General features: G+C 33.1%; 1 long non-coding RNA gene across 1 annotated transcript; it reads left to right on the top strand.

Annotated features, from left to right (window-relative positions):
* On the top strand, nucleotides 4,051-5,753 carry LOC108662564. Its single transcript, XR_001928449.1, has 3 exons — nucleotides 4,051-4,091; nucleotides 4,731-4,814; nucleotides 5,683-5,753. It is a non-coding gene; the product is annotated as an uncharacterized LOC108662564 (long non-coding RNA).

Below are 7,845 nucleotides of genomic sequence, written 5' to 3'. Positions count from 1 at the left end.
TTAAGTGGAGTGGATAAGCATGGGCTACAAATATCTCTTCCTTCTAGCAGCTTTTACATTCTCTAGTGGCTTTTCTCCTTCTTCATCTTCCATTTCACGTTGCTTCCATCCTCCATGGAAGCTTGGTATGAAACTTTCATAACTTTCTCTCTCTAGCTCTAATTTTCATAGCTTTGTGCCCTTTTGACTAGAACCCTTGTGCTATTTCACTTTCTCAATTTAAAACCCTTGAAAAATACCACTTCCATACTTTCTCTCACTAGTTAGGTGTTTAGAGAGAGAAAGAGAAAGAAAGCCCCTATAATAGCTTGGAAATTGTTGGAAATAATTTCAAGGTTACAAAGCTATTAAGGTGAGTAGTAAACTAAAGTTGATTTTAGTGTTGAGAATGATTAGTGTTTAGATTTGGGGGTGAATTGGTAGTTGGGGTTGTTCATTCATTTTAGAGTGATAAGGGTAGTGAGAATAGATAGCCATTTAAATGGCCATTGAAGCTAGCTAAGAAAAGCTTTTAGAATTTATAAGTGTGTGGCTTGAATTAATGGTGATGCTAATGTGATAATAGGTTCCAACGAAGCCCCATCGCCCCATTTGGACAATTAGAGAAGTAGAGTCGATAAAAGGTTTAACAAGATACAAGCGAGTGAACTTGCATTTCAAAAATAGTTTTGGGAATGTGAATGATTTATTCAATCTTTCTTAAAATGGGTGCCTTGGGAACAAGCCTTTGATAAATTGTCTCTATGTGTGACATGTGGCTATTATGGATTATTGTATTACTACATTATGTTGATATATATATATATATAGATATATATATATAAATAATGTTGTGTAATGATATTGACCTGGCTATGTGCAAGTAGGAGTGTGCATAAGCCGATGCTGGCTCGACTATGTACGAGTGGGAGTGCACATAAGTCGATGCTGACCCGGCTATGTGCGAGTGGGAGTGCACATAAGCCGATGCATATGAGCTGATGATGATGGGAGGGTGTGCATGATGATTGATATATATATATATATATATATATATACATATATGGTTTATGGTTGTAATGCAAAATGTGAGAATTTGATTGATTGAATTTTGGGAATTTATATGTGTTTCATGTTGTTTTGTTAACACAACAGGATAGCTTTTTCTTGAGGGGAATGGAATTTTTTTACTGATGCCCTGTTTCTTACAGCGAGAAACTCTCAGGTTTGGAGGGGTGGTGCTGGCTGGAATCTCGCTGCAGTGAGAATGTAACTGTAGCTTCTCATTGCAGCAAGAATCTTTTTGTTTTGAGACCAAAAATTTCACTACAATGAGATTCATTCTCGCTGCAGCGAAAAACTTTCAATTTTGCTCCTCATTTGGTTTGATTGATACCCTATTTTCCATTTCTTTGATACCATAATTGAGCATGGACTTCAACATTAAGGAATAAATGAATTAAGTTTAAAATGAGGAGGTTTGGTGAAAAACCCTCGACAAGTTAAGAAACCCTCGATTAGTCGATAATTTAAGTCAAGTGTCGCTGCAGCAAAAATTCATTCTCGCTGTAGCTAATGTCTTTCCACTGCAGCGAGGACCCATCGTTTATTTGACCTGATTCACATGAATGCTATTAAAGTTTTCACTCTCCAAATCCTTTGCTGAGCATGGACCCTTTTCATAAAGTGATTTACTCATGTGGGGTTTACATGAAGGGTTTTAATAAGAACTAAAACAAATTGCATTGTTCTGAAAAATGAATGCATCATGATTTCGTTAAACATTCCTTATGGTATGCTTGTTCCCTTTCTTGTTCACTCACTGGGTTTATACTCACCGTTTTCAACTTCATATTTTCAGATCACGAGGCAGCTGGTAACTAGGTCGAAGTGTCTTCGTATATTTGACCCTTGGTAGGTGTCTCGACATTCAGTAACTGTACATTCGTCTGAGTCTCTTCATTGGAAGTTGAATACTCTTTTGTTGTGTATAGACAAACCGATGTAAATTATTAAATTATGTTTAGATAATATATGTACTCTTTGATTGGTATGCCACTATGAGATGGCAATGTTTAGTATTATTTTGATTCAAAGTTATAAAATGTGCTTAGCAACTTTTAATGGAATGGTGAAAATGTTATATTAATAGGCTTGCTTAGGCTTAGTGGACTACGTCCATTGGGCCCATGCGCTAATCATGGCCCGAAATTTGGGTCGTGACATAATCGATCCCATAGATTGAAGCATAGAGATACTTAAAACTAGAATATAAGTGCTTGCCTAAGAGAACAAGTTCACTGAATATGACCTACCATGAGGACTACATTTGGTATTTCACTCAAGTGTCTATGCAATACTTCTCATGTGTCAATTGTGTAAATACTCCTTAGACTTGAGACATCAAGTTGTCTTATGCGTAGAGTGCTATGCTTTGATTTCATCTTTACGAGTGCCTAACTAAGGATGCCAAAACAGGATGCTTTTGGGTATAACATGAAGCATGTGAAGGCAAATGAGTGGTCAAGATAGGAATCATCACCCCAAGTGATTCAGGAGACATATCTTAATAGTTCTTGGTTGATATTAGCTTATTGAAGTCCTTGGCCATGGTGACTTCAAGATTATGAAAGGCGTTTCATAAGTCTTTGTAAAGCTGATGATCGAACTTCAAGAATGAATACATAGATCAATAAGAGTAGACACTACATCATGCTCTTATCATCTCCGGCATATATGATGAGGGAATGAATTACACTGAAAGGTTGATCACTAAAAGGTTGAGTCAAACCATCTTGGCTATTCTAACATTTGGGTGGCCATGATGGATTGCTAGATCCCAATCTTGGTCTATAAACTCTAGATAGTTGACTTGATTAATGATAAATTTAAAGCAATTTAAATTTCTAATTCTAAGTTTAACTTAAGAATTATATATTAAGTTTATGGCCAACATGTTAGATGCCTAATGGGTCATACACCTAAAATGAATGTTGAAAATAAAATGGGAGAGGTGATTAAGTTGGACTTAATCAAATTAGAAGTTATAAGCTTCCCAAGCACTTGATTAAAATTGTTTAATTAAGTTGTGTCTAATTAATTAAATTGTTTAATTAAGTCATTGGGCCTAATTTATTAAATTGTTTAATTAAGAAGTCATTGGGCCTAATTGATTATAATTGTTTAATTAAGTCATTAGGCCTAATTAATTAAAATTGTTTAATTAATTTGTTAGGCTTAATTAATTAAATTGTTTAATTAAGTTATTAGGCCTAATTGATTAAATTAAATAATTAAGTTAATTGAACTTCTTAAGGACTTAATTAAATTGTTTAATCACATTATTGGTGTAAAGCCTAACCTTATAAAATACCTGTCATGACATACATGTGATGGATAGTATGTTTGCATGCTAGGAGAGTTCCAAAAAATTTACAAAAATCGATATTGTATCTAGAGGTATAACAAAGTTGATTTAAGCCTTGAACTAGATCAAATAGAGATTTTAGGGTGAAATTGAAAATTTTACAATCTAGGAATGATTTTAAATGGTGATTCGGAGTTTGAGGACCGATTTGGAGTCAAATTGGAATTTTCATGACCTAAGGGTAAAATGGTCATTTTGCCACCCAAGGTTAAGATGTGGGTGTTGGATAAAATTTTTAAATAAAATTGATCAAGATTGACTTATTAGAACATAATTTAAGTTTGAGAAGTGAAAAATTTTAATTTTGACATTTTTTTCGAGCATAGGAGTAAAATAGTCATTTTGGCACCTTAGGGACAAAATTGTAATTTTACACCACCCGACACTTGTCCAGCACATGGATTTTATCCAATATTATCATGGATAATTGAAGAAATTTTAGTGGTGGAGAGACAAAGATTAATAGTTAAGAAATTATAAATGGACCAATATGTGGTGACATGTGTCAAGTTTATATCCATTATTTATTTAGCTTTAAAATAAGCATAAAATCAGCCTATTTTCTTTCATATGGCCAGCCAAACCAAAAACAAAGAAGAACAAAGGGAGAAAAGAAAAACAAAAACCCTAGGTGAAGAATTTCAAGAGAAAAGTGTGGGAAATTCAAGGAAACAAGTGACAAAAGGTAAAATTTCTTGATTTTGACTTGTGATCTACCTTTCCCATGCATGTCTCCTCATTTTCCATGGTTAAATTACATGTTTTCATGATGAATTCATGGCTGGTCGGAATGGGTATGGAGAGAGAATGATGTTAGATTGATTTGATTTTAAGTTATGTTAGTGTTTTTAGTTAGTTTACCATGTCTAGAAGCAAAACAACAAGAAAAGAATCCATTTTCCCCATGAATCTTCATTGGCCGAATCTTCCTTGATGTGTGTGGGTGATAGATTGTTATTATTTCAAGAGAAATGGCTTAGAAAATGATGAATAATGGTGAGAAAATTAAGTAGGAAAAATCACGGTGTTAATGCACCATTATTGACTAAAAATTTTAAGAAGAAAAGTGAAGATGGTTTTGCCAAATTTTAGGTTATTTGACTTGTGTTTGGTGAATTAAGGTATTGGAAAAGAAATGGAGCAATTTGGAGCTAAATTGGACGCGTTGGCCAATTAATCGGGTGATAAGACGAATTAGGCCAATACCGGGTTTAGATGGTAACCCGTGCATTTTGCATTCCATATCATGCATTAGTAGTCTAGATTAGTTTAATTTCGATTTAGTACCATAGTAGTAAGTTTCTCGATTTTGTACTATGTCAAGGTGGTGAGTCCTCCGATAAAGGCAAGGAAATTGCATTCGAGGACCAGTAGTCAAAGTACTTCGAAAATTTGCACTCTAGACATTGTGAGTAACCTTACTATCGTCTTAATTATTTAAAGTGGTTTTATCTGATTTTATGATTTTATGAAAAATGGGTTTAAATGGTAAACCTTTATGTTTATAAACAAAATGTGTTTAAACGAAAAGATTTTATAAATTATCTTGAAATTGAATGATGATTTTGAAAATAGAGTAATTGGAAACCCCTGATGTGTTGTAAATGTATGATTTTAATTGATGGCTTTTGTTAATGTGTTGGCATGACTGGCTGGGTTGTGTTTTTGGTGAACTGTATGAATTGTTCTGTTTTACATTTACAAGCTAGATAGTATTATATTAGTCATGTCATGTTGTCAAAATTTTATTGTATGGTGGATTTAAGCTGCTGCAAGGGGCGGGTTTTCTGTGGACCAGCCTATTAGAGGGGCATGGAATCCCGTTATATTTTACCTTGGTTGGAGAGGCGAATGGGGTAACTCCCGAGGTATGAATTTTAGAGTTCACTTCACGCCAAACCACCACGTGAGGGGGAATTCAGCCAACGCCAAGGAACGACTATGTTTTCAAAATAAAAACATGATTTATGCGTACATAACTTTTAATAGCCTTGGCGGACTCAGTTTGGGATAGCCCTCTGCCAAGGTATCCCTGATAACTAAGTATGATAATGATTTTGGCATGAGCCAAAGTTTTAAGAAAGTTATAAGTCATGTTGATTACTCGATTTATATGAATTGATTTTATTTGATTGAAACAAACTGAAAGGTGTTGAATTACAATATGTTGAACTATTTTATCTGTCTCCATTTACTCGACTTTAGATATTTTAGATGGTATTTGTTTACTCACTGGGATTATATAATTTCACCACCCTCCTTTCCACCCATTTCAGGCTCAGTATAGGTTGTAGATAGCCAATATCGTCAAAGGCTACAGTTGGCTTTACTTCCTAAAAAACTGTAGATTTGCAGCCTTTGTTCATTTTTGTCATTTGGGGGGTCCACTTGTTACTGTAAATTAAATTAAATACTCTGGCTTACTGTATTACAATATATATGAATTTATTTTGCTTTTACGCTACAAAAATTATTTACGCAGTGTTCTAAAAATATTGTTTTATGAGAAAATTGAATATTTTATTCTATATCTTTATTATATTCAAATAGTTATAATTTCATTTTTAAATGAAAGTTTTAGACGTTTAAATTTATTTTTGATTATGAATTATGTGTTTTATACTCGCATACTACATTTTTAGTTGGTTTCGAAACTTTTGAGGAAAAATGACCAAAATGCCCTTGTGAGACAGAAATCATTTTTTTATTGATTTCAGTTGGAAATAGCTTAAAATCTTTCAGAACATGATATTAGGCAACGGTTACTCATAGGGGAAATGAGAAACTGATATTAAAGCCTTGCGGGGTTTCAATTGACATTTCGGGTAATGAGTGTCGATTGGGACACCGTGACGGTTGTCACGAGTTCGAGGGGAGTACTAGGTCATGATAATTGGATTAATTGAAAATTACAAAATAGCTTTGTAATTAGAGTTTAAAATTAATCCAAGGTACAAATACCTTGCTATAGCCTCTAAAGAAAAAAAAAAAAGTGGTTGAAAAATTAGATGAACGGCACATTAGAAATTTTTTATTTAACCTTGCTGTTCCTTGTGTGAAGAAAATTAGTTTTTCATTCATTTGATTTCTTTTGTGTGCTCAGCTCCAAATTTTTATGTGGATTATGAGTTTATGAAACTCATATTTTCTAGCAAATTGTCAAGGCATAACAATCTCAATCCTTAAAGAAAGATTTTCTAATTCATTAGTGTGGATTACCATTAAAGGCTACACAAGGATTCCTTGGACAACTTTGGTTTGCAACAACTGGGTTGAGGTGGTTGAGCTTTTCGAAGGCTGATTTGGTGGTTTAATAACAGATTCATCAACCTTTGTTATTTAGGTAAAGTGATATGATCATATATTTTATTTATTAATTTAATTCTATAGTCAATTTGTCCTGGAAAAGATCCTATGAGGGGGAGGCATAGTTCAATTTGTTAATTTTATTTGCATTGCATTTTTGTTTGTTTATGATGCATGATCAACCCTCACCCAACAACTGCCACATCAAGCCCTCTGTGGTTGTGTCCAAACCTTATTGGTCTTTATTATTTGTCGCACTTTCATCTCAAGGATGCTTCATTGGTGTAGTGGTTGAAAGGTATTTTTTAAATTCTCAGTGACTTTGTTAGTGCAAGTTTGAATCTTGCTAGTTGTATTTTCTTTTCCCCATTTTTTTTTGTTTTGCTGCCATCCATAAGGTGCCACGTGGCCTTAGACCAATGCATCTGTTTGCATTGGATTAAAGCCTACTCCTTCCCCATATCAGTTTCAACAAAAATAAATTTGCATTATTTTTTTTTATGATATAATACATCATTAGAAAGCTTATGAAAAATAGGACATATCTATTATAGATTTATACATAATAAATCATACACTGGTAATTTAAATTAATTAAAATCATCACTAAAACATACTTTCAAAATATACACAAATTAGAAAGATAAAAGCAAGCCAAAACCTGGCTCTAATACCATTGTTGGGAGGTGAGCCTACCTTTTCAGATAAAAATTCCACTCCCTTTTTGATAAAAAAAGCTTGGCTTATAAATCCAATTTCTTGAACACAATGATCTCGTCACTCTGGTTGTTATGGAGTGGCTACTAGAGTCCTCCACAATGAATTATACGTTCCAAAACCCTCTAGCCTTTGATGATGCCTCAAGAATGAAGTGAAAAAAAAAGAAAAGAGGTTTTGGTTTTTTTGACTTACTGAACAACTCACGTTCACTCTTGATTATGTGAAAAAACTAGTACGTCTATTTACTATTTATAGACATATTAGGGATATAGAGATAGGATATTAGTTTTAAATTTAAACAAATTAAATTTAAAGATAATTAATCTTTATTTAAATTTAAACAATTTAAATTTAAATACAATGAATAAATAATTCTTATTTAAATTTAAAAAAATTAAATTTAAATTAATATC

Source organism: Theobroma cacao, chromosome 6, assembly GCF_000208745.1.
Source record: "Theobroma cacao cultivar B97-61/B2 chromosome 6, Criollo_cocoa_genome_V2, whole genome shotgun sequence".
NCBI lineage: Eukaryota > Viridiplantae > Streptophyta > Magnoliopsida > Malvales > Malvaceae > Theobroma > Theobroma cacao.
The sequence above is the reverse complement of the archived record's forward strand: the minus strand, read 5'-3'. Positions and strand labels throughout refer to the sequence as shown.